The following is a 25,771-nucleotide window of genomic DNA, read 5'->3' as shown; positions in this document are numbered from 1 at the left end:
TCATAGGCCGCAGACGCCATTTCCAAAACCAAAGCGCTGCTGTGAAGCTCAAGCAATAAATGTTGGTATCACCAGTCAGGGAGCAACTAACTGCACATTCAGTTATTTCAGCAGAGATGGAGGAACTGGGAGAGGAGGGAAGTGAGGGAAAAATCACAGTTCCTTCCCTCAAAGTAGTTCCTGCTGGAACTGCACGTCAGACCCAGCCCTTTATTGAGGCATCTCCTCAAATTTGTAATTTCTCTGTCAGCAGAGAAATACAGTTCAAAATTCAGTACAATTCAAACCCACTTGTGTTAGCTTTGAATACAATTTTTTTGGAGTATATTGTTTTTTGACTATATCTTTTGATAAGTATATATTTATCTTTTTACCTGAGATGTGCAGGCCAGCTCACATTTTGCATTAAAACCAGTGGTAGAACTCCTCTCTTGACATGAAAAACAGCACAGCAGCGTTTATACAGAACATTGTGGGCTAAGGGGAAAAGATGTCTTTTGCATTTGTTGAGATGCTTTCAAATATTCATATCTCTGCCTTTTTTCCTTCTCTCCTTTCTCAACAGACTAAAATAGTCAAAATAGCTTCTGAAAGGGCTCGTGATATTCTCGTTATATTGTATAGTAAGTGCTGGATCTGTGTGAATAAAATATTCAAAATGGTTGCTTAACTCTTATAGTATTAGGAGAAGACCCTGAATATTGCAGTCATTTAAATATAATGAGAAATAAATGCAAAAAATTGATGAAATAAAGAAATACACACTGCACTGGATTATCACATCAGGGATCCAATTAAAACGAGTTCTTCTAATAAATATTGGTTTAATAATGTAAACTTGTGATTGCTATATTATTACAACAAAAATAAAATTAACAAGATTTAATGGACTGAGCAGCCATTAATTTTCACTTGTTAATTTATTAGGAGCTTCTAATGCTGTTAGATGCACGGTAATGCCATTATCCTGCATGAACTACTTGATGAAATAAATAGGGCCAAGCAGTGCTTGAGTTAAATTGAAATCAGATTTTATTCCCAAATTATCTTTTTCTGTTGTTTGGGGTTTTGTTTTTTATTATTACTATTTTTTAACTTTTCTCTATTGAGTGCAATTAAATTTTCAGGGATGGGATGCAGCACTCTCTTCCAGTAAAGGTTTATGAATAGTCCTAATTAACTTTTGTCCTTGCCTGCCTTGATGTGTTGTGTAAAAAGCCTTTTCCAGTCCGGAGCTGCTTGATTGGCAGTGGAGGGAGAGATGGGAGAGAGGAGAATAAAGCCAGGGCAGAGATTCTTACCCAGGCACTGCAGTTCCAGCAGGTGGACTCCACAAAGTTCAGCAAATGTTTGCTAATTCCATTTGGACCAAAGACGAGGAAATTGGTAATAATTGGGCTCCTGTCAGTGATAGTGCAACCCAGGAGACAATAATGTGTGGATTGTTGCAGTTAATACTGGTTTTAAAGGCGTTTTGAAGCCTTTTAGACCTGATCCTGGTTTGTTCACACATCTCTCTTTGCCATCGTTTGGGTGAGCAGGGAAGTTTGATTGCTCCTGGTATTGTGGCTCTGCACAAACAGAACACAAAGCCACAGCTCTTTCTGTGTTCCTTCAGAAGCAGAGATCCCAAATGTGAGCAGAAATAAACTACTCTGTGCATGGTTATTAAAAAAAACCCCAAGGGTAACCCTTACCTTCAGAAGAGCCCAGCCAGGTAAGAAATAATAAAGTAATAACACCCTGCTTTGTAGGGGATCACCCAGGAGTCATCTGAGCTCCAGTAGGAAAACTTCATTGTCAGCTAAGGAGCCTGTTAAACCTAATCCAGATTTGTTCATGCAGCAGCAAGGTGGGTTTCTCTGTCCTACGTGGCTGTGTGTGGTGCAGGGAGATTTTTGATGTATTGGGAGGAGTTGTTAGTGAACCTCATGTAAGAACATGCTTAAAAATCCGGGAAGACCTACCCGTTAGAAAAATAACCCGTGTAAGTCTAGGAAAGGTGAATAGGTGATCTTGATAAATTTTATGTGTCACAAGAAACACCTTTCCAGCTCGCTTGCTGCTCAGCACTGAGGTCAGGAGGGCAAAGAAGCTGCAGGTTTCAGGTGGTGCAGCTGTGCTGGGTGTGCCCACCTTGTCCTGGAGCACCTGCACCCTCAGCACAGGTGGGCTCTGAGCCATGGATGGGAGCAGCTGCTTCTCCATCTCCAGAGGAACATGCACCAGCTTAGGAAAAGTGAGGGTGTGAATCCTGGAGAGAAGATTGCAGGGGATGAGGTGTCAGGAGCTGAGGTGTGAAGAGACTGATCCCTCTCCCTGGGACTCTTGCTTCCTCCAGGCTGCAGGATCCTCAGGAAGGAGTCTCAGAGTCAAGGTAGTGGGTTAAACCATCCTTAGCAAACTTTATCATTTGTGGTTGAAAATTTCAGCAAACTTTTCCTTACAAATGGTGTCATAGGAAAGGCCGGAGTTTATCTTTGAGTTGGTGACGTTCATTAACCGTAACACAACCTCTTCTGAAAAGGAAGTCAGAACAGAACTTTCCTCCTTTGTGGTGAAGCTGCAGCCAGCACTGGTTGAGTGATGGATGCTGGTACTGACTCTCCTTTTTCACAAAAACAGAGGAGAAACTTTGTCCTTCCTGCTCTTGTTGCTTGACTGTGAAAAGAGAAATTCACTTACAAATGTAGAACAGTTAAAGTTCACAAAAATATTGGGCTTAGAGGAAGACGTGTGGCACTGAGAATGCCTCTGTTTCTGTGTTGAATGTGAAGCTGTTGTTGCTTTATCTATTTAAGAGCTAAAAAATCCCCTTTCCCCCAATTTTCCTTTCCCTCCATTACTGGATTTTCAGTGTTGCTGTGTGGGAAGACAAAGACCCAATTACAAGCACCTTTAGTTTTGTTATTTTCAGAAAGACCAGATGTGGTTATTTTCATAGGGATACAAAGTCTGTGGTTTCCATAAATATGGAACTTCACAGAAAGGTCCTTTTTATTGTTTGTTGGACAAATTGTTGTTCCCCTTGACTCAGATGCGGGGATGGTTTGTAGCACACGTGTAACAGTATCTGAAAAATTATATCAGTATTTAAAAAGCACTCTTTGTCTAAAAGAAAGGTGAATAAGCAGCTGGAGTCTGGAATCTTTTCCCACTCTTTTTGCATATGCGTGGTTACATGGATTTCAGTAGATTTACCCCGATTTCCATGCAAGTGAAAGCAGAGTCAGGCCAGCACAGGAAGGCAGTGAACTGAAAAACGAGGAGAGAGGTGTTTGTAGGTTGAATATTATCCACTTCTCTGTTTTCAAGGCAGGGCTTTTGGGGTTTCTGTGGGTTGTTCTCTGCGGGATTTGAAGCCTTCCCAGGAGAGCCTGTGAGACCTGGGGGCTCCAGTCCCACCAAGACTGGGACTCGTCAGCCCCTGGGCTGGAAATGTGGCAGGAAGCCAGGCAGGATTTCATTTTCAGAGGAGCTCTTGCTCCTGTTTCACTGAGGGTTTTCTGATGGGCACTGATGGAGCTTGGCAGAGACCCTCCACATTTGGAGCTGAGGTACCACTGGCAGTGGCCCCTGATCCTGTGCAGAAGGTGATATCTGGCTTTTCTCACTGTGTTGGTTTTGTTTTTATTTTATTCTTATTTTTATTATTATTTTATTTTTAGCATTTTAACCATTGGTGAAGCCCTTGTTATAAAGTGCTTTTCCCTGAGCCCCATTCCCAGCTACACAAGCATAGGAAAGAGGAAGGTTTCCTGCATAAAGCCCACCCAAAGTTACAGGCCTAGAACTCAGAAGAGCACAAGGTCTGCTAATAACAGCTGTCCTTGCTTTCCCAGCAGCAGGAAAGGCCTAGAATAGCTATTGATGTTGGCTCTGGAGACCCCATGCAGGAGTTTCATGGGCTTAGAATGGTGAAAATCACATATAATTTAGTTAATCTTCCTCCATATCTGCTTCTTGGGCCTAAATTTACCTGATTTACTCAATGCAAGCTTCACCATAAGTCAAAACTGCCCTGTTGGCCTGTTTAATGTTAATGTTTCTTATGTGTTCTCTTAAAAATTTTCTTTCTTTAAAATATTTTTTTAGTGGCCAGTTCTTGCAGAGGGACGACTTAGAATGGTAGAAAGCTCAAACCAGATTTTAAAACCACTGTGGCTGGAGCAAGCTTTACAGAACAACTAAATGCCAAATTTTAAAAAGCAGATAATCACTGTCTGCTTATCAAAGCTAACACAACTTTATAGCTGATTTCTGTCGCCAGCAAGAGTCTCCTGGCAGTCTGCAAACCGTGTTGAGCTTTGCTCTGAATTAGATGCCATAAATAACTTGTGTGTAGGTAGACAGCTGATCATTGAAGCTTTTTCCCCAAGCCTGGCTTTGCTTGTTTGGTAGAACTATAGGCTGAAAGTTCACGTATAGAGTTGCAGCTGCTTGTTTGTTTTCCCCCAGTCATAACTGAATAAAGATCTGTTTTCAGTTGTGGATTGCTGCATAATGGATGTACACTGTGGTTTAGGGAAGACTGGAAACATCGGGTTTTGTTCCACAACACTGTGTAGCATTGAGCAAAATATTGTATTACTGCTTGTACCTTGCTCTTAACTACCTACCAAATCCAACTTGCCTGTCAGAGAATTTAATTACAGTTGTGAAAACCTCTTAAAATCTTGATATTTTTAAAAACCTGGTGCATTACCTTGCTGCTTTCAAAAGCTCTCTGTTGCTGTTCAGCCTCCCTTCCATCCTAAGAAAGCAGTTTTAATTCTTGCTGGAGACTTTCTTTGAAAATATGCGGGTGCTACGTCAGGGGGGGGATATTCGAATTCCACAGATGTTTAGTGGTAAACCTTCCCCGGGTTTGCATATTTTTTATCTATTCATCTCTGTGCTGGTGCCTCCCTTACACACGGAATATTTTGACTGGTTGATGCACATCACACCCCGGAGTTCTGCTGCCCAGCCCGAGTTTGGAGTCTGTTAGCACAGGTCCAGGGGAAGCTCTGTACATGCAGCCTCATGTTCTTAGTTCAGTAACATTATATAACCATATGGGAATTTAATGCCATCCAAATACAAAATGCTAAATGAAACAAATATGTGGCTGTCAAGCAGTTGTGCTGTTGCTGTTGGAATTTTACAGCCATGGCAACAGCAGTTGGAAAAAAAGGAAATTTCTATACCTGTAGCTGTGTCTTTTTGTTTTGTGTTGCTTTAAAAACTCCTTTGCATCTGAAGAATTGTTCTGAAAGAGATGACTGAAAACTAATAGCTGGCCATCTGGTTGGAAACAGCATTATTAATTAAGGGTTCTCTTTTAAATCATTTACAAGTTTGAAATAAATGCTCTTTTCAAAGCTGTTGGAGCAGGTTGAACTTGAAGCCTTGCTGTGGGAAACAGTGTATTTGATGTATCTCCTCACGAAAATTAAGGATGGAGAAGTAACCTTTGTGATGATCATTACTTAGATAAGCTAAAAGCAAAACAGCCTCTGCATCAGCCCTTGTGTGTTTTTAATGGTTACTTTCTTTAAAGGATAACAATTAAGTTCCAATGCTGTCAGCTGCTCCCATTTAAAAAAAAAATCATAAATCTTTGCTCTATGATATTCCTTGAGTCCTTTTGAAGATCTTTTCATTGTGGTCTTCCCACCCCCTGTTTGTGACCTCTCATTTTATACCATAGGTCTGACCTTGAAGTGTTTTATATCAGAAGGATTTTTACCCCCTTTTGCTGATGGGGAGAGTGAAGTCTTGAGAACTGGGTTGACCTACCTGAGGCAGAGGCAAAGCAACATTTAGGTGGCAGACAGTGTCCCATATCCCAGACTTGAAGTGCCATTCCTCTTGAGAGGGCCATGGGAAGATTCCCAGGCTCTGGATGGAAAACCAAAGCTGGTTCAAAAGCTGGTTTTTTTCTGAATTTTTCCAATAATTCATAACATGGGGATAATTCTATTAATAAAACTAATTTTCAGTTAAATAGAGGAAGAGGCTCTATCATTTTAGAATCAAAGACTCAGAATGGTTTGGACTGGGAGGGACTTTCCAAACTGACCTAGTGCAGCTCCCTGCCATGCCCAGGGACATCTTTTACTGGGTCAGGTTATTCAAAGCACCTTCCAGCCTGACTTGGAACACTTGGAGGGGCATTCCCAGCTTCTCTGGGCAACCTCCACACAAAGGGAGCGCTGAGGATGCACCTCCTTGGATGCTCAAGCGATATTTCATTGTCCTTCCAGATTTTCCAGACTTGGTATGAGCACAGCTCCTTATTCCCTTGGTTTTTCAGTACCCTCAGGGTCCCAGGGATGTCTGAGTGACAGAAGAACCATCTTAAATTCAAACCTACCCATATTACAAGTTCCTGATGGTTGCACATAGAAAATATATGTCTTAGGGTGTTGGAAGAGCTGTGTGGCCATTTAGATGGAATTGTGTATAGAGTTTAAGGGAGCACCCTTAAATAGTTCCATGTCAGCACCCCCTCTGTTCCCTCCCTTCGGTTCTCCATGTGTTTCCTGGGGGGTCTGTGCTGGAATTCGTGGGGCCAGGCACAAAGGAACCCAGGGAACAAGTTTAGGCCTTGGAAGTGATGGCCTGAAATGGAGTTCTGTCAGTCACTGCTTTGCATGCCAGGCTCTGCTGGTTCGAAAGCCCTGCTGAGAGAGCTGCTTCTAAACAGGAATAAAAATAGACATTTGAGTGTTCTGATTTTAGAAAAAAAAAAGGCATTTATTGGATTATGATTGGCTGGTGTCTTTGAAGCTGGAGACAGTTTTATATTACAGAGTTTCTCACTCTGCTTATTCTCTCAGTTCCTGCTCCCCCCCTCCCCCCTTTTTTTTCCCCCTCTTTTCTTGCTTTCTATTTTTAGGATGGCATTTCAGAGTTTCTGCTCTACTGGCAGGACAGCTATTCCAGAAGAAAGAGGAAAGGTGGGAGGTAGAGCTAATGAGCATTAATGGTCTGTTATTAATTTGGCTTTTGAGTTTGACTTTGTGTTCAAAGTTTATATGTTTCCAGTTTATCTGATAGTGGTTGAAAGATGTGGTTGTGCTTGAAGCCATTGATCAGGTACATTTTGACAGCCTTTGCACTTCAATAGAAAGAGGAGAGCAGGAAGTTTAGGACTGGAGAGAGGCCATTGAAAGTTTTAGGACAATTCTTTGTGCATTTTATATTTTGTTAGATATCTGTGTATATATTTAACTTTTTAATATGTGTCTATAAATAAGTAAAAACTTGTATCCTATAGAATTAGCTTCAAGTGGAAACTGGTATTAATTAATCATTCTGTGGAGAAAAAGTATTGTAACTTCATTTAAAAAAAAAAGTTGATGATCTCTTACCATTGGAACAAAATCTGAATAGCCCTTGTTCAGTGCTACATGTGCTTGCATAAATGAAATAATGGGCTAATGCTGTTCCAGTCAGCTCTAATGCTGATCAGAGTTGCTTTAAGGGCATAAAAGCAGGGAGAGGGAATTCCACAGGGGAGGAATAGTTAGTGGGGATGGATGTGACATTCCTCCATCCCTCCTGGGGAAGGGCCTGGGCTGGGGCTGTTCCTGAGCTGCAGCTGCCCAGGGACTGTGGGTTAATTTTGTGCCTTTGTGACTTGCCTTCTCCTGGGGGTGTTTTTCTTTCTTTATTTGTTTAGGGGTTGGGCGGTGGGTTTTTTTTTTTTTGTCTAAATGTTATTTTTCTTCCTTCTCCTGCAGCCAGAACCTTAAACAACAGGGAAAGGTGGTTATTGGAAGGGCAAGGAAAGGAACAGAAAGGTTCTCTGTTAGGAGAGCAAAGGTGTCACACTCAGTGGGACAATGTATAAATCAACCCAGCCAGAGATGTTCTTGGGTTTGAAGCCTGAGTGGGATTTGATTTTTGTTATTAGTCCAGTAAGTCACATGTTTTTAACCTGTGCGACATTTCTGCACGTGCAGAGCAGCTCTGAGTTCACACCACTGTGAGAGAGGAACTGGGAAAGCCTAAAAGACTTCGTTGCCCTTTTGTTTTAGGATCACTCTTGATTTTACAAATTATATTCTGTTTCAGCCTTAATTTTGCCTTGCAGTCACTGTGCTGCCTGGAACTGTGGAGAATATTTTTCTAGGCTCATTTAAGGGTTGAGTGTTGTCAAAAACTGGCCAAAAGTCGGGCCAGTGTAACTGCCTATGTAATGTATTGCTATAAATTAAACCACCCAAGGATTATTTTTAGAAGACAAGGCTTATTTCAAAACCCAGACCATAACTTTTCTACCAGTGATTCAATAACTTATTCCTGTCTGTTAAAAATTGTACCTCACGTTGAGTTGGAGCCAGTGCGGGACTTTTTTTAAAATTTAATTTTAATTTTTTTTTTTTTCCCAGCAAGTGGGGTTACTCAGAGGTACTTCGGAATAACCAGGAGACAGACATGTCTCTTGGTCCACAAAAACTGCTATGCATAGTTTATTTTATAGCTATCACGGGCTGCTGCTTAATCTGAAGTTGGCAATCCTTTGGGAATGCAGTGTACAGGCTTGCTGAGAGCATAACCTTTCTCCAGTTTTGTTTTCTGGTGTTATCTCCTGGCACAAAAGGCTGGAGGAGGAGGAGGAGGAGAGAGCAAGTCAAGTGTTTCAAATTTGTGTATATTTATATCCACCCCTGTAGTTTTCAGGGCCTGCAGAAGGTGACTGAGGAAACCACGTCCGTGTGGTGCAGCAGTTTATGGGGACGAAGCTGCTCTTCATTCCTTTGGGAATTTTCAATCCGGTTTTTCCCAGGCTGTGAATAGGTTGGCAGATGCTGCCACGCCAGCGTGGTGTAGCAAGGGGCAGTATGTTGGTGGAAGTTGAGAGAGCAATAACCCCTGCTTTTTTATTTGTCAATAATTTTTTATCTTGTACTTTAAACCCAAATATTTTCTTGATATGCCAATAAATGGCAGAGTGGATTTGGACTGAGCAGACGTCTCTGGCTGTGCTGCTGTGTCTCATTAATGTCGCTTGGAGGCCAAGTTAATTTTAACAGAAATGACAACTCTGAATTATCTAATTTCCATGTACTTTCATACTGTCGTATCTCTGCATATTATGATAATGGTACAGCAGTAACACAATTTTATTTATGGTTTCCACTTCAATGAGTGCAGTTCTTGTTACCTCCAAACCACTGCAGGAATGTTACTCACAGGGTGAACCACTGGGCTTTGAAGAGCGTGACTGTGATGGAGGGTTTCGTTTCCTCACATCCCACACCCATGACTGGTACTGCCGGGGACTGTTCAATACAAGTTTGTGGCTTCAGAGGCCCGTAGGTATGTCATGATTTCATGGTGAATAGGCATCTAACCACATGCAAAAAGCCATCGCAGTTGGCCATTTGGTGGCTGCGCTGAAGGCGCCTCTGAGGTGACAAACACTGAAGATGCAGATTCCTTTATGCCTTTTGATGTCCCCTTTAAAACAAGAATAAAAGATGCTCACTGTGGAAGGTAAGTAGCCCATTAGTGGCCATGTCCTTTAATGAACAACCTGAGCTCTTGAGGTACCCTCAGTCTGGCACTTCTCCAGAGTGTTGAAAGCATTTTTTTTAACCGTGCTTTGTTCCAACAAAGTGAAATGTGGGTGCAGAAGTGTTTGGGTGTTGCCGGGCTCTGCAGGGATCTGGCTCCGTGCAGAACGTGAGCGGCCCTGTGACCCTTGTGCAACAGTGAGCAACCCTTGAAATGCTCCTCCTTCTCCTCAGCCCTGCAATTCAGGCGTTTATCAGCACACAGATAAGCTAATTGTACAAGAGGCAACATCACCTGGAGATTGCCTAATCCTGCCATGTGCAATAATCTGCTGCCCAGATGTGCTGGACAGTGCAGGTGTGAAACGTTATAACTCTTTAGCCCGTTCAAAATGAGCTGCACATTTTGCCAGAGATGAGAATATTCCAGAATATGGAATATTCTGCAAATGGCAGTGACAGGAACTGTGCCTGGAATGTGCTGAAAATACACTTCTTAAAATCTTATTCCTTTAAGTTACATCAAGAGAATCTTGTATAATCTAACATATTGGTGGTGGTGTCCACATGCAGCTCTAATCAACATAGCATTACTTTCCTTGTCTTTTTGCCTTCACTGAAGCCCTTCAGGAGATTATTTCAGCTAAACCCTCATTCTCTGGCATTTGGTCTCTTCCTCTCAGTGCAATAGCAATGCTTAAAGTGATAGATCAGCACCTAATAAAAGTGGGATTATCTCTAAGCTGGGAATAAGTAGAAAGAGCCCACTGTGGAAATGACAGGGCTTGCTCCTCATTACAGATTCCTTCCATAACACTTGGAGTAACTTCCAGCAAGGTGTGAGGCTCTTCAGAGCACTTTGTCACTCGCTGCTTTTTACTACTTGCGAGCCATTTAGACTTTGGCTGTTCAAACTGTTCTGATGATCTCTCTCCAGTCATGCAAATATCACAAGCTGTTCAACTTGTTCATTTATTCTCTTGGAAAGGCAGAGAGGAAAAACAGCCTTGACTTGCACCCTGGAGGGAGCTATGCAAAGCCAGGCTGAGGATTCTGGAGAGGGGGGGAGCTGTGGAGTTTTCTATTCTTTTGTTGATTAGACTTTGCTTTCTGTCATCTCTTAGCAAATAATGAATAACAGTCATAGGATGCTGGGAGACATGAAATCTGGAAGTGTTTATTACAATATGTGTGTGAACCACAGTCATCACCAGAGCTGATTTTCTCACGGACCGGTCTGGTCTCTGCCTGGGGCAGAAGTTTACAGCTATCTCTGTAATAATAAAGGCTCAGGGACTTTGGTATTGCTGCTTCCCAGGTTCCCCGTGCATGGCAATTACTGTCCGTGCTGCCCTCAACACCTGTCTCTGATTTCCATCAGCAACAAAGGACTCTGCTCCATAAAACCCTTTGCTGGTTGTCTGTAGAGCACTTTGCTTTTACAAAACCCCACAAAAGCAGATAAAAGCTGAGTAAAGCCATTGCTGCAATAGGCCTAAAACAAACTTAAAAAATCGTGAGGTTTTTCCTTCCTTCCCTTCGTGGTTTGTTTTTGTCTTCATTTTTTTCCTCCGGGGGAGGAGTGTGAGCTGTGAAGGTTTATCTCTAAACCTGAACACTGAAATTTTGTTGGGGGGATTGTGCACGCTGTTTGTTTCTTTTTTTATCACCTTCTCCACCTTAAGAATTGCTTTTTTAAAAAAAAAAAAATAAATTCAGACTTCCATGAGCTCAGTCCTGCAGGAGAGCTCCCCATGATCATCCCTGTTCCCTGTAGGAAGCTCTTCTGCCCCGTGCACCCTCGGGATGAGTAACAGTGGTCCCACCACACTCACACGACATGTTCTCAAGAGTTTTGCCACACTGAGCCTCGTGTAAGTCAGTGGAACTAATCACATGTCTGAGTTTAACCCTATGATTCCCTTCCCGAGGTCTGCAGCTGCTCCTGGGTGGCTGTGGCATTGCCTGAGCTGTTATCAGATGCACCTCCCTGCAGTGATGTTGCTTTTATTTTACTTTTTACTCTTCATAGCAGCTCTGTTTAACAGTGGGCTCGCTGCTCCTTTGGAGTCTGAAAGCATTTGGGAGAGGATTGCTCCTAAAGTGATTTTTCAGCTTGCAGTGACTGCAGTCTGCTCACTAAATATCTACTTAATATTATTCTTTGGGTTTTAAAGAAAGTGGAACATCAGATAATCAGTTTAACTCTTTGTTTCCAGTAATCACGTCTCTGTGGGCAAGCAAACATAAAACAAAAGGAAACATTCTGGGTCTGAGTGAGGATGTGGCTTCGTGTTACACCACGGATTTAGTCTGGTAGGAGATGGCCATTAAAAGGCATAATCCCATTTCTGTCTCTGCTGCTGCCTTGTGCAGAGTTTGCTGTAGTTCTGAGAGCCTCTTTTTATCTTCATGACAACAAGATCACCCATTCTAATACCTTGTAAATTGTGCACTTCTAAATCAGACTTGTGGGCAGAGCTTTGACCTCTGTATTGGAATTAGTAACCTGCACAAGTGGGTCTTTCAGAAATGCATCCTGTCTTTATTTAAAAATACCAAGACGGAGATTCCACTGGTGTTTTTTATTTTTTTTAACAGCTAATAGTCTCCTCACATTAGAAAAAAAAAGGTACCACATTTCAGCTGCAACTGGCCCTGGTGTCATTTTGCAGCATTGCTTCATTTTACCTCTCTTGGCCAGGCTGATGAATCCTGCAGCATTCCCTTTTTCCCCTTCAATAAACACACTCTTACCCTGCTGGCATTCAGATCTCACTCAGTCATTGCCTTAACAAAAAAAATCGATCGAAATTCTTATATATTTTTAAGACTTTTTCTTTGCCCTAAACTGGTTTTGTGGGTATATTTTTACCAAGCTTTACACAGTTAATTGCTTTACAGTGGTCTTGACACACTGTGTTTAGAAAATTACCTTTTATCAATGAGGTTTCTCTTCTAATAGTGGAATGAAATTAAATTTGAGAAGGCCTTAAAACTAGATTATCCAGAGTTGTGGGGGTCTTTAATTCGGGGGGGGTCTTCTAATTTATTTTTGTTTTCACTGGAGATAAAATTTACCTGTAGAACCCCCCACCAAATAATGTTAAATCAGGTGATGTTAAATTTTGTCCCATGATGGGTTTTTTTATGTTTTGGTTTATGTGCCCTTGTAGGTTGTGCTCCTTCAAAGGAGCTTTCTGAGAGCAGCTCCAAGAGGGTAAAGGCATTTGTGAAGTTGAATCCTGTATTGCTGCCTCAGCCTAAATTAAAGTCTGTGGTTTGCCTCGTGATTTGAGAGGGATGGGAAGGGAGCATGTTGGAACATGGGTGTCCCCATGGCCTGACACTTCTGACTCTCTGGAAACCAAAGTTCCCAAACTCCTCTGGAGAGGCAGCCCTGGCACGTGACTTGAGAGGTTTGACCCTTCCCACCTAGAAAAAAATCCTTTTATTGTTTTAGCACCTCTGATTCCACTGAGAAATAGTTTGGATGGGATAGGATGGACTGCTGTAGGAAGGTGGGAAAATTGCCCAGGAGGGTGTCTGAGAAGGCTTCATTAAAAAACCCCATCACTTTTGAGGAGGAGAACAGTGTTGGGTGGGAACAGGCTCCCCTGTGCTGTGCTCATGAGCAGCAAGTCAGAGTTGGGATTTGAGTGTGATTGCCACAATTTTGGGAAAACCAGAAATTTCAGATCTGCCATATTCCTTCCGAGTCGTCTTTCTTTTTTACTTAAGGAGGATTTTACACTTTCAGGAGGGGTGTGGGAAAGGCAGATATTAACAATCCTTCAAGTATTTCTTTTGTGGGTAAATTCAGGACAGAACAGCGTCTTGTTGGTTCAAGCTACACTTTGCATTTCTGCCCCGAGGGCAAGAATATGGTTACAGAGCATGGCAGGCTTGCTTGGACAAGCTGTAATGAATGTTAAATAACTGTTTGGTAGCAGGGCACGTGCTTTTCACTTAATAAATATACATTGTGGTAATGTTAGAGGAGACCTCAAGATTATAACTATTTGAAATATGCTTTACAAGTGCTTAGCAAAGCAAACCAGTTTGGAGGCTCAGTCAGGAGCACACGTTCCGAGGAGATGCAGGGAATTTTCCCTCGCCCCATGTGGTTTAAAGCAGCAGAAGGCATCTGCCTGTCTCTTGGCATCCTTTGTTGGGCTGTGCAGGGCACTGAAATATGTATTTAAATACATCTCGTGATGGCAGAGTGATCCTCAGGTGGCTTAAGAATCCCAAATTCCAGCTGAGTATTAAATCAGCAGAATGGTGCTCAACTGAGGCTGGTTCCCCTGAGCTTCCCGTGCTTGAAAAACTGAAATCCAGGGAATAATCAGAAAGATGCCTTTTGGTTGATAGGCTGATGCTCAGAGACCTGGTGGGGTGATGGTGCTGTCTGTGAGCAGAAGGATGAGTCATTTAGCATTTACCTGAGTGGTTTTGAGGTCCAGAAGAAGTTTCCTGTGCCTGTTATTTCAGGGTCCCTCTCCAGTGTTGTCAGTTTGGTTAGAGAAAAAGTGCTTGTACTCCTCAGTTGCCATTATGTGGAATCTTCTTTTTGCTTTATTCTTGATTTTAATCTACTGCAAAATGAACTTTGGAGGAATTAAAGTAGACAAGATTATAAACTGTTGTGGTATAAATTGTCAAAAGGTGATTAATACTAGAAGCTGTTTTATTTATTTATTGTCATTGTGTGGACAGTCTCCAACACAGAGCTCGTTGTTAATTGTGATACAAACTTTGCAGGCAAACCTTAAGGCTGTTCTGTTTCTAGTCAGGGTTTCTGGGGCAGAACTGTGTGTGCACCTGTAATATCACACCCACAGGGGAATTTGGAAGGTCTGGAAAGCTTAGATCCTTAGATATTGGGCTGCCTGGATGGTCTCCCAGTGTGAGTTGACTCCCCAAGACCTGTGGGAGCTGAGATGCCTCTTCCAAGTGTCAGCCTTGCCACACACACGTGCAGTTAGTTTGGGTGTGTGCAGGGAAGTGTCTGCACTTTCTGGACCTACCCCAACCTGCAGCTTTGACCAGGCAAGGAGAAAGCACAAAGAAATGTACAAACCCTTCAAGCTCTGCCCAAAAAACTTCCTTTTTTTTCCATGGGTCCAGCACAACCTGGAAGCACATTAGCTGGAGGAAAGCTGGTTAAAATGGCAACGTGATTGGTTTCCACTTCATTTCTCAATGAAAGCAATACTTGGACCAGAGTTGCACCCTGGGAGCAAGGCATTCACGTGCAGGCTGAGAAAAAAGGACCCTGCTCCCACACCTTTTGGCTTGTTTCTGCTCAAAATCCCACGTACAAATGGGAATTAGTGCCCAGCTTGCCCTGACTGGCGCTTCAGTGGGCCCTGTTCTTCCTCTCAGCAATGTGGGGACTGTCAAGGCTTGTCCCTGAGTAAACCTGCCCGTGCTGTGCATCATGTCTCCTTTCTCTGGGGAAGTTTTAGGGTCGCCTTGTTTCTCTCTGGGGTCCCTCAGTCAGGAAGGAAGCACAGCCGGGGTGTAACACAGTGACAGTGAGGAAGCTCTCCAGGGTTTTCTGAATCCCTGGATTTCCTGGGTGCACACATGCAGTAGCTTGTGTTATCTCCAGTGCTTTGTAGGAGCATATTCCTTACTGTTAATCCTCTGTGCAGCACATGAGCCGTTTCCTGTCGGCAGCGCCATTCCCGCAGGGAAAAATGTGGTTTAAGAGCTGCCTGCCACTGCATTCCAGGGCAATATTCGGCCAGCTCCCAGCTGCCCTCTTTCCCAGACACTCCTCAGATCTGAGCAGGGGAGAGGATGCACCCTGGCTGAATTGCCTTTGAGGGAGCAACGGGGCCTTTTCCAGCCACCATCTTTCCCAGGGAAAGTTCGCCCTGGGCCGCATGAAAGGGAAGGAGGGTGGTGGGGTTGGGCCAGTTGGCTCCTGGTGGAGCAGCCTGGGGTGAGCAGGACAATGCCTGTGTTCAGTTCCTCCTCCAGAAAATGTCCAGGCTCATCATGAGCTGCAGCAAAATTTATGGGATACTCAGATGTACAGGTTTTTTTTTTTTTTTTGGGGGGGGGGGGTGAAAAGAAGGATCAGCTTTTAAAACGTTAGATGTTGATGCCAGATGTATTTGGATGTGGTTTGCTTTGTTCTTAAACAATAGGCAGTTTTAAAGAAAGAGGAATATTCCTTGTGCCCATATGTCCCATTGTTTCCATCATGGGTATAATCCTGGCTACAGGGCTCAGCATTATCATGCTGATTCTGTTTGGAGTGACTCATACAGTTGGATATTTGTCATCCAGTTTGTGGAATCTTTGATCTCTTGGCTTCTTTTCTGATCAAATCTGGGCTTTGCACCCTGTGCTGTAGGAACTGCCTGGGTTTGGGAAGCAGTTCTGAAGGACTAAATTCCATCACGGCACACCTACTACGTGCTTGAACTGTTGGATGTAAACAATGAGTTAGTTCCTCTTGTTTCTGGTGCAGTTTTTCATGGTGCTGTGTTTTACCAGCAGGGATTTCAAAGGGAAATAATATGCAGGTTTATAAAAAAAAAAATAAATTTCTAATGGCAAACCAACAACATGAATTCAAAAATAATTTTCTGAATACTCTGAGAAGAACAAGGAAATCCTCCTGAGTGACACTTGCTTTTAATGTAAGCTGAGCATCTCTTTCCTCCGTGAGGAAAGATAAAATTGTACTTTGAAAATGATAGGAAGCATTCAGGAACTCAGGCAGATGAGGATCATTTAGTTTTTGTCTTGTGTGGGATTGTCAGGTCTTAATTAACCTAAGAGGTCAATGAGCATCTTTCATTTCTCCCCGAAATGCAGGAAGATTTTTGTAAATCGGAATGAAGAGAGACTGCAACACGATTTCCTGGCTGTGTGAACGAAACTTGAAAAATTTGGAGTGGTGAAACCATAATTGGATTAAATGTCTGCCTTTTCCATGGGGGATACGGATAAAATTTCTGCCTTTCAGTAGTTTTGTTTTGCCAGTGCTGGTTAAAGATCCTGGGCTGGTGGGTTTTGTTACAATGGGCTGAAGAGCAGATGGCAACTATGGAAGTGTAAATTAGCAGCAGCTGACAGTTCTGGAGAGCTATTGATTGTGTTGGTACCATTCTAGGAGGAGAAGTGCTAGATACTCCCTCAATCAATAAAGGGAGAATAGAACTTCCTTGGAATCATTTCACTCAGTTAACCCATCAGTTGTTCTTTCTTCTATCCACTTACACTTTCTCTGGTTTTTTGTTTTATTTTTTTATTCACCCAAAAAACTTGTTATGTGAAACCTGGACTCATTCTTGATGGAGAAAAATTCCGAGGCTTTATTGGAGCAAAAATTGGAGCAAATCTGCTCACAGTCAGACACATGAAGGGGAGGGGAGGAAGGAAGGTGGGCCAAACATTCCCATGGGAAGAGCCTGGGGGAACCTCTCTCTCCAGCAATTTTTTTGCCGGCTGGGGAGTGGTGGTGACAGGTCCTGCAAAAAGGAACATCCTGTTTCCTCAGTCTGAATGTGAGTCAAGGTTTTTTTGGGGGGGAAAAAATGGGTTTAGTAATAGAGGATTATCATATTGGCTCAGCAATTTGGGTACCTGCCGTGGATCAAAGCTGGCCTGTGATGCATCAGAGGACTTTCCAGGCCTTCCCGTAAAGATCTTGGCAAAGGCAGCAGCAAAAGAAAATAAAGTCTCTGGACTTTATGCAACTCAAAGCATAGGATGGTTGACTGTCTTCTACAGCAAAAAAAATTGCTGATTTTTACCCAGTTTTACTCAATTACTCAAAACAGCAGTGCTATTTTTAAATGTCTTTAGTACTGAATTTGTTGGCTTTTTCTTTTTGCCTCAAAGAATTCAAAAAGTCCAGTCAAGTTAAGGCATAACATGAATGAAGTGAGTAAAGCAGCAAACTCAAAGTGTTGGACTCTTTTCTCAGCCTAATAAATAAATAGATGGACATGCAGGTTGTGGTACAGCAGTGGATGGTGATGCTTCACTCCAGAACTGTTCCATAGCATGGAGGTGTTACATGGACTGAAAAATAAAAGGAAAAATACAGGATGTAAATTCAAGAGAGTTCTTTGGTTTGCTGGTAAAGATCTTCAAATCCAGCTGATTATGGAAATAACTGTGGGGCAAAACTTCTCTACCAGGTGTCCCCTCCTCAACCCTGGAAGTGTGGAGCAGAATATCGGGATTTCCAGGACACTGAGGGGATAGTTTGTTCCCATCCCTGTCCCACCTCACAGCTTGGGCTGTTCCTTGCCCACAGAGCAGATGGGAGTTGAGAACTGACTCTGAACTTCATGTTGGGCAAAGAAGTGATTTATTTTTTTTTTTAAACAAAAGCAATTTATCTGCCTGCTGTTGAGAATTTCTTTGTGGCTTGATTTCAGCGTTAGGGAATATTTGTGGTTTTACTCCAAGGGTCTGGTTCCTGGAGTGGGGGGGCACAGTCCCAAATTGCTTCTGCAGCTGCTGGAGGCTGCGTGAGCCCTCCCTGCTCTCCAGCCAGGGATGCTATTCCTTTCTCAGGATATTTGTCCAGTTTTAGCCCAGAGCAGCTGTGTGTGCTGCCCCCATTCCCCAGAGCCATATGAAATCCAGCAGTGCAAGGAGGCCTCGCTGGGGGAGGTGGGCAGAGCAGAGAGGTGGGCTCAGACCTGGAGACAGATCCCGTTCCCTCCTGCACGAGCAGGGACCTGAGCCGGGCCCAGCAGCCCAAATCCAGCCTCCCTGGGGCTCACACTCCCTCCAGAATAAGGGACCTTTTTCCTCCTGAGTGGAGAAATGACTTCTGGGTGGGTCTCTCCCGTTTTGGTGTGTGTTTGGCTTTCATGCCTGGACCAGTGACGATGGATGTGGCATCATCTTTGGCATCATCTTGGACCAAGATCACCCAGGAGCTGGATCCGAGACCTCTTTTTACTCTCAGTCTTTCAGCAACACATATGAGAGACTTGTTCTCTATACTTTAATGCTTATATATGCACACATATATATATTTAAATCTGACGATTTTCCCCTTTTTTTAAGCGTGAAAAACCACGTTTAACCTCCGCTTAGCAAGGAATTAAAGCGAATCTGAGGTGTGACACCAGCTGCCATCGCAGCATCAATCCTGGACTAGGGGAAGGTCTCTCCCAAGGCTTTGGGAGCAGCAAGAAAGCTCAGCCCGGACTCAAAGAGGCTCCTGTTATTCAGCGCTCAGGAATGCGGAGGCAATGCTCCAGCCGGGGTGTGGGCGGCTGTTTGCTTTGCGGTTCTTGCTGGGGGGTGGGTGATTTTTAAAAGCACTTGCTGAATTCGCATTCGGTTGAATAATGGCTACTTTATACACAAATGATAAACGTTAGTCACAGCCGGGCAAAAGAAGTTTCTTGTGTTGGTCATGGCTCTGGCATATCAAAAAAGGGAGAGGGGGAAAGGAAAAGGGAAAAAAGAAAATAGAGAGAGAGAGAGCAAGCCCAGGGTTTCAGTGCTCCAGAAACTGCAAAGTTAAACAGAGCTGCGTTTATGTTATGTGACATCTTTAAGCCTTTGGCTCTCTCGACTTAATGCCAGATATCTAATTTGGAAATATTTATTGTAACTGGCATATCTTTTAGAAGCCTGTCATCACGGAAAAACTGTCATCAAACTGTCCTTGCTAACTTGGTTCTGTTAAGTGCCTTTTTTTTTTCTCGGTGCTTCGGAGGTAGATGAATCATTTCTGCTTTCCTATGGCAAGCAGTGGCTGCTGCAGAAAAGCTTTGTAGGATCTTAACTGGATTTATGTGCTTTGTTTTTTTTTTTTTTCTCTTTTATTCTAGAACTAAAGATTCTGCAAAATGAGGTGCCTGAAGGCATATTCCTAGATTTTTCGAAGTAACTGAGCACCTTGATATTGATTTTTTTCCCCCCATGTGGTGGAGGGTCACCAGTCCCTCTCAAAGCCACACTTTGCTGACCTGATTTTTTCAGGTTACTTTAGTGCTTCAGTATGGAATGAGGATGGAGATCTACATAAAAAAAAATAAATTAAAAAAGCAGGTTTGAGAACTTGAGAATGGAATTTTATTTTCCGGCTGACTTTGTTTTTTCAACACTTCATTCACTTATTGCTTATTTGCTGTTATTGTTCCTTTAAAAAGCAAAGCTCAGAGCTGAGGTTAATCTGGGTGCCTGGGTCACTGAGATACCTTCTGGGAAATGATCCCATGGATCCCATATTTTTACACTCCTCTGCATTGGCCCAATTCCCAGCCAGGTGCCCAGAATTTCCAGCTGTAGTGACTGTCCTGACTTGGTGTTAGATCCCAAAAAAGTACCCCCACAGTAGATGCTGGAGTGTAGAATCCAATAACTGGCTTTGCCTTCAGGAAAAAAAAATACAACCCCCAAATTACATCTTTGTAACAACTCCCAGAAGGCCACGAAGAGGTTTAGGTGGGTACAGATGAGGTGGATTTGAAGCAGAACCTTTGCTGGTCCCTGCTCTGCTCTCGTTTAAAACTCCTCTTTGCCTGTTTTAAATTACCACGTGTCAAGCACTGGAGACTCAGACCCAAGGGGAACCAATTCCAAACACTCTCGATGAAGCTGAACTTCTTGCTCTGCTAAACTGCAAAGCCCTTCCTGGAAAGGGTGGATTAGAGAAATCCCTGTTCCACTGGAGGAAAAAAGGAATTCTCCCCTTGACTTCCGTGCAGCAAAGACCTTGGGCAGCAACTAGAGAAGGTCACTGAGGCAAGTTTTTAATTAGTGCAAGGAGGGGAGGAATCCACAAATATTTCCCTGCTCTCTGGAAGATGAAAAGGGGACTCTGCATATCGCTTTTAACGTCAATAATGTTAATAATGCAAAGCCACAAAAAGGAAATTAAACTTTAAAAACCATGTTAGAATAACACTGAGAATTTGACTATAGCCCATGGAAGCAAGAGAGTTCAAAGGGAAGACTGAACTTTGTCTGACCCTGATGTGCTTAAGAATTGCAACACAGTTTCTACGTAATATCTTCCAATTTTGAGAGTCTTTACCAGGGTAGGAGGAGGAAGGTTAGTGGCACCCTATTTAAAATTGAAGTTGTTCCATGTGTGGTTTATACAATGCTGAAAAGAAAGACTTTAGAATTGGTGACTTAATACATCCAAGCTCTCAAATGATTCTCTAGGTGTCCATTTGTATGATACCTATCAGAAAAGTAGAAATGTCCTTAAACAGACCAGGGTTTTTTACCCCTAGAGAAGATAAATGAACAAACTGTCCTCCCCTTGGGGGTTAAAACTCTGTTGTTCCTCTAAGCTTTTTGACTTTTAAGTTGTTAATCACTTCCCTTGATACCTGTTTCTCATTAAAAACCATCAAACTTTTCTGCTGTATCTCCCTGGGCTGGTGGTTTGACTAGATTTTTTTTCTTCTTCTTGTTGTGCTGTCTTGGTTTTGGTGTGCATATGTGTGGGGGGAGCTTTTTTAGTGTTTTTTTTTCTTTTTCTTTTGCTAGTTTGGAGTTTGCTTACAGATGTTGGTATGTTTTTTTGGCCCCGCTTTTGAAATACTGTCAAGAAATGTAGCACTTAACAAGCTGGGAAATTCTTGAGTTAATGAGCTCTGCCTTTCTCGCAGGTGTTACAACTCTTTGGCTTTTGGCTTCGGGAGGGGTTTTTAATCAGAGGTTTGAGTGTTTGCTTGTGTCTTGGCAACCCACAGGGGAGCTGTGTGCCAGCTGCCTCCCTCCCAACACGCTAGTGTAAACTGTTCCTGCAAGGGAGAGAGCGTGCTGGAACTCCAGTTGTATCCCGGCGGGATGAGATGAGGCTGTTGGAACCAAGGAGAGGAGGAGCTTTTGTTGTGTTCACCCTTGGCCCCGCCAGAGCCCCTTCTCTGGGCCAGCAACTCCCCACTGGGGGCCTCCAGATATCCTTTGTTCCAGATATCCTCATGTCACCTTCCCTGCCGTGATCTGCACGCTGTCCCAGGTCTCCTTTGAGCCACTGGTAAGATGCTTTTGGTATCTTCTGTTTCTTCCAGTTTGGTTTTCACCAGAGCTGGTGATGGGGGGGGGTTCTCACTAATGCTCTTAAAAGTGTTCCAGCCAAACCCTTTTGAGAGAAAGTTGTGCACATGCAGCCTGATGTGCTTGGCTGACCAAAAAACCCCAAAGCCCAGGGCAGCCCAAGAGATGTCGAGGTGTTTGTGGCCTGGGTTGGAACCTGCAGATGAGTCATGTGGTGGTACAGGAGAGCAGAGCTGCTCCTCTGGAGCGCCCAGGTCGTGGTTGGGCAGTTTGGAGTAACAGACTGAGAGGAGGGAAGTCCCCAGAAGATCCCCAGGTTGGTGGGGACAGAGCTGAGGCCGCCCCCTCTGCCAGCTGGTGCCTACCTGGGGTGCTTTGGGTGGGGGACTGTGCTCAGAAGGGGTGGAAAGGTTGGTAGGGAGAGGTTTTTGCTGGAACATTGGCTCTGCAGATCCATGAACTCCTCCCTTTCAGTGATGCCACCTGGAGAGGGTTGTCCAGCCCCTGTGGTTTTCCCCTGTGTGCACTTCACGTGTGTTTCATTGGCTCCTCAGAGGGCAAATCGTGCTGTTTGTCGGCGTGAGGGGAAGGTTTCTTGGTGAAGTGTGAAGTCTGCAACGTGGGTACTTGAGTTTGGTTTTGTGTTTGCTTTCTTGGAGAAGCTCCAGGGCAGCTCTTCTCCTCTGAGTAACTCTGGAGGCCTCCTGGACGGGCTGAGCACATGGAATTCCCACAAGAGACACTCCAAAAAAATTTTTTTTGAAATAACAGCCAATTAATACGAGACTGCTGCTGTGTAGACTCACTCTGTACTCATTCAAAATATATTTGATTATGCCAAACCACACAGAATAGATGGGACAAAGACATTAAAATTTGCAAGGGAGGGGTCAGTATTTCATTTTCCCAGTGACCTGTGAGAGACCCAGTGACTGGTCAAGGGCAATCCACAGAATTCACTGCTGGAACGACATGGGAATGATGTGTAAGCCTTGGACTGTGAGAAGATTTCTTAATGATTTTTTTTTTTTCAAAGTTATACTAAGCAAATCTATACACAGACATGACTGGCCTGATCCCAAGCCTGTGTGCATTCCACAAACTCTTCCTGAGCTTTGGATCAAATCCTGAGTCTCCAAAGAGGAACAAGGGAGTTGCTTGTTGGGATGGTGTTGTGTCTGTCTGTGCTGGGCTCTGCAGGGGTGGGATGTGCAGGATTGCACCCAGGATCTCTACTCATACTCCTACAAGGTTTTAGGCAGGAGGACTGTTAACAAGTAGAGAAACTATTAGAAATGTCTATATTAGAATAGTGTATATGTAATAAATGTTACTGTTTACTGTTGTTAAAAAGAATTTCCTGTCTTGTCGCTGTGAGATATAAGATAAAGTTTATTACTTCTTACTTTTTCAAAGAACACAAAGGGGTGATATGGAAACAACATTGCACAAGAGGGAACTGGTAGGCTTGGAATTCTGTTCCTGTCGTAGCATCAGCTCTGTGAGTCCTCCTGTGCCTCAGCTTCCTTGCTTTGAAATGGAGCAAATAATTCTTTGGGGCACTGAGATAAGTGTGCCAAAGTGTGTCAGACACTTGGATGCTGCTCTAATGGGGACCATGTAGTTGCATAAATGATATATAAGGCACAATTTTCTTTTTCAGGTTGTTGGAGGCTTTATGTTGTGGTGTCAGAAGGGAAAACTCAGTGCTCTTGAAAACATTGTGTAGGGTTTGAGCATCGTGAGCTATGTTTGTGCTGGGGGACAGAGCATCCTTGTGTTACTGAGTGAAGACAACCTGTGCAGCCCCAGGTTTGGAGGGAGGGCAGAGGCTGAAGCAGGAGCTGAGCAGCAAATGTGACTCTGGCACCCCGTGCCCACAGGGTGCCCACAGCCAGGAAGGGAAAGGGAGCTGCCCACCAGCCCTGCCGGGCGTGACCCGGGCTGACGTAGCACCCAAAAACTGCTGGGGACTTCTGAGCCCTGCAGGGCTGCAGGCACAGTCATCTCCTCCACTCACCCCTGCTCACAGCTTTGCTTTTTTAGGGGAAGGGAACACTCAGTTGTGGGCAGGCCTAACTTATTCAACTAATTCAACTAATTCCAGCTGTGCTCGAGCTGGATTTCTGTGATGAGGTCAGGCACGCTTTAGTGTTGCCTCATATATCCCTCTCTTTTCCTTTCCTACCTTCTTTTGGGGAATAACAACTCAGATCCCTGGCTAAGTTAGGCATGGGAGGGACTAAACTGCAGAGAAAGCTGATGTTAAACCTAAACTAATTCCTGAAGTGGCTGGGGTAGGATTGGTGTGATGGAAAATCTCTCCTGCTGCCACGTGGAGTTGTAATGGGTCAGGATGTGCCAGGAGGGGTGTCAGCAGTTGGAAAAGCAGTAGGTACCTTGCAGGGTTGAATGAGGAGGATGAAGCAGGATTTTCATCTTGAGCCCCTAAATTACTTAGAAGGTCTAAATTTTTTTTTCCCCGAAAAGAATCTAATCCCAATATTTAGGAGAAATGGAAGCAAAGCTTGACTTGCCAAGAGTCATGGGCAGATCAGGAGGAGGAAAAGAGCACTGAGTAAACATGTTCATGGGTAAGGTATTTTTAAGGCAAATAAGTACAGCCAGTGAGTTATAGCTTGGAACTGAGAATATTTTTGACATTTTATTGGTGAAGTGTTTGGGCTCTCAGTGACTTCACTGGGGTAATTTTGGTCAATTATTTTATGTAACTGTCTCATGGGTGGGTGCCCTCACAGCACAGAGGATCCTCTATCAGTGTGTGTCCCACAGAATGGCTGAGGCTGGAAGGGACCTCTGGAGGTCATCTAGTCCAGCTCCACTGCTGGAACAGCAAGGCTGTTCCCTGCAAAGCTGATTCTCGAATTCCTTCTGGGCAACACAACTCAGACCTGCCTTAAGAATTGAACCAAGCTTGGAAATGTCACCAAAAAATCTGAGTTTTACTGTGGAGTGTTGTGCCTTAGTAATATTATCCAAGGTAACTGAACAGTCTGCCAGTATAATTTTATATCAGTTATAAATGTTGAATAATTTATAAGGGTGAAAAGGACATCCTTAGTGATCCTGCTGCATTGACAGTTGGGCTTCTGGCAAAAAAAAATGATGACAAAAATCACTTGAATTCACATTGTTGTGCCAAGGACTTCAGGCCAAGGGGAAAAGGAGAGCCCAAAGTTCTGGGTGGGATTGCTGCCAGGTTGAAATACAGCCCCGTGCTTGCCCACCAGCAAACAACACAAATCCATGTGTTCATTAGAGCTGCAGTTAGATCATGGGTGAGAGTGAAAAAAGGACTTGATTGCATAAACAGAAACAGAACCCTGGTAACAATTGGTGGTGGAAAGAACAAGGAGAACAAAAAACGTCTTCCTAAATTGTTTTAACCAGGAACACCCCACATGAAGGAGAGCTTGTTCTTTGGGAATGCAGTCCCACAAGGAGTGGTGAGTACATGCAGCCCACAAGTCTGACAAGGTCAAACCATTGATTTTTCACAAGGCTTGTTTTTTATTTATTGTTTGGGGGGCTTGGGTTTGGGTTTTTGGCAGTGCAAGTTGCTTTAGCTCTGTGATCTTTGGGCATCGTTACTGGAAATGTGCATTTTTTCGTCAGTGAAGAACATCCACTTTGATATTTTTGGTGTTGTGCCACCTGTGTGGGCCATTCACTTCAGAGTTGGACTTTATGATCCTCATGGGTCCCTTCCAGCTCAGAATATTCTGTAAGTCCTGTCTGCTGAGCTATTTGCATGAGTTCAGCTCATGGTGACCCTGACCTTCCTTTATCACTCTTCATCCTCAGTCATTAAGATTTCATTGGTTGCAATCTGTCATGAAATGCCATTTAAAAAGCATTTCATGATGTAAATGAAACAAATAAAGCCCAGCAACAGTTATTTAAAAGTGTGATCTCTCTGCATTGTATGTGGAAGATCTTCAAATGAATGTTTGATGTTACCTGGAAGAATAAAGACAAGGATTTAGGAGAGCTGAGTGAGATCCAGCTGCCTCCTGCACCTACAAACTGATCCTTCCCCAGAAGCTGAGCCCTCCTTCCAAGTGCTCCTTGCAGGGCAGCTTCTTCTCCTCAAGGTACCTGTGATTTATCATCTCCAAACTTCCCTGGAACCTGCTTCCCCAGTGTCCTCCTCCCTCCCTTGGTGCTTTATCAGAGCTTTAGAAAGGGCCCATTGTGCCTCTTGCCTTCCTGGCTCTGGCTCTTTGTGC

At 43.6% G+C, this 25,771-nt stretch overlaps 1 protein-coding gene across 4 annotated transcripts in view; it reads left to right on the top strand.

Annotated features, from left to right (window-relative positions):
* Positions 1-25,771, top strand: part of SMAD3 (SMAD family member 3) — a 69,672-nt gene that overhangs the window by 5,308 nt on the left and 38,593 nt on the right. Inside the window, exon 1 of one of the 4 annotated variants that reach the window (XM_039389165.1) lies at positions 21,447-21,501. The exons of the other annotated variants lie outside the window; for them this stretch is intronic. The gene's annotated coding sequence lies outside the window, so the exon portion shown is untranslated. Of the gene's footprint in view, positions 1-21,446; positions 21,502-25,771 lie in introns of those variants that run through there. 4 annotated transcript variants of the gene reach the window in all.

This window comes from Pipra filicauda, unplaced genomic scaffold (assembly GCF_003945595.2).
Source record: "Pipra filicauda isolate LSUMZ 115617 unplaced genomic scaffold, ASM394559v2 scaffold70_size2993248_pilon, whole genome shotgun sequence".
NCBI lineage: Eukaryota > Metazoa > Chordata > Aves > Passeriformes > Pipridae > Pipra > Pipra filicauda.
Note: the sequence above shows the minus strand (reverse complement) of the source record. Positions and strands in the feature narration are given on the sequence as shown.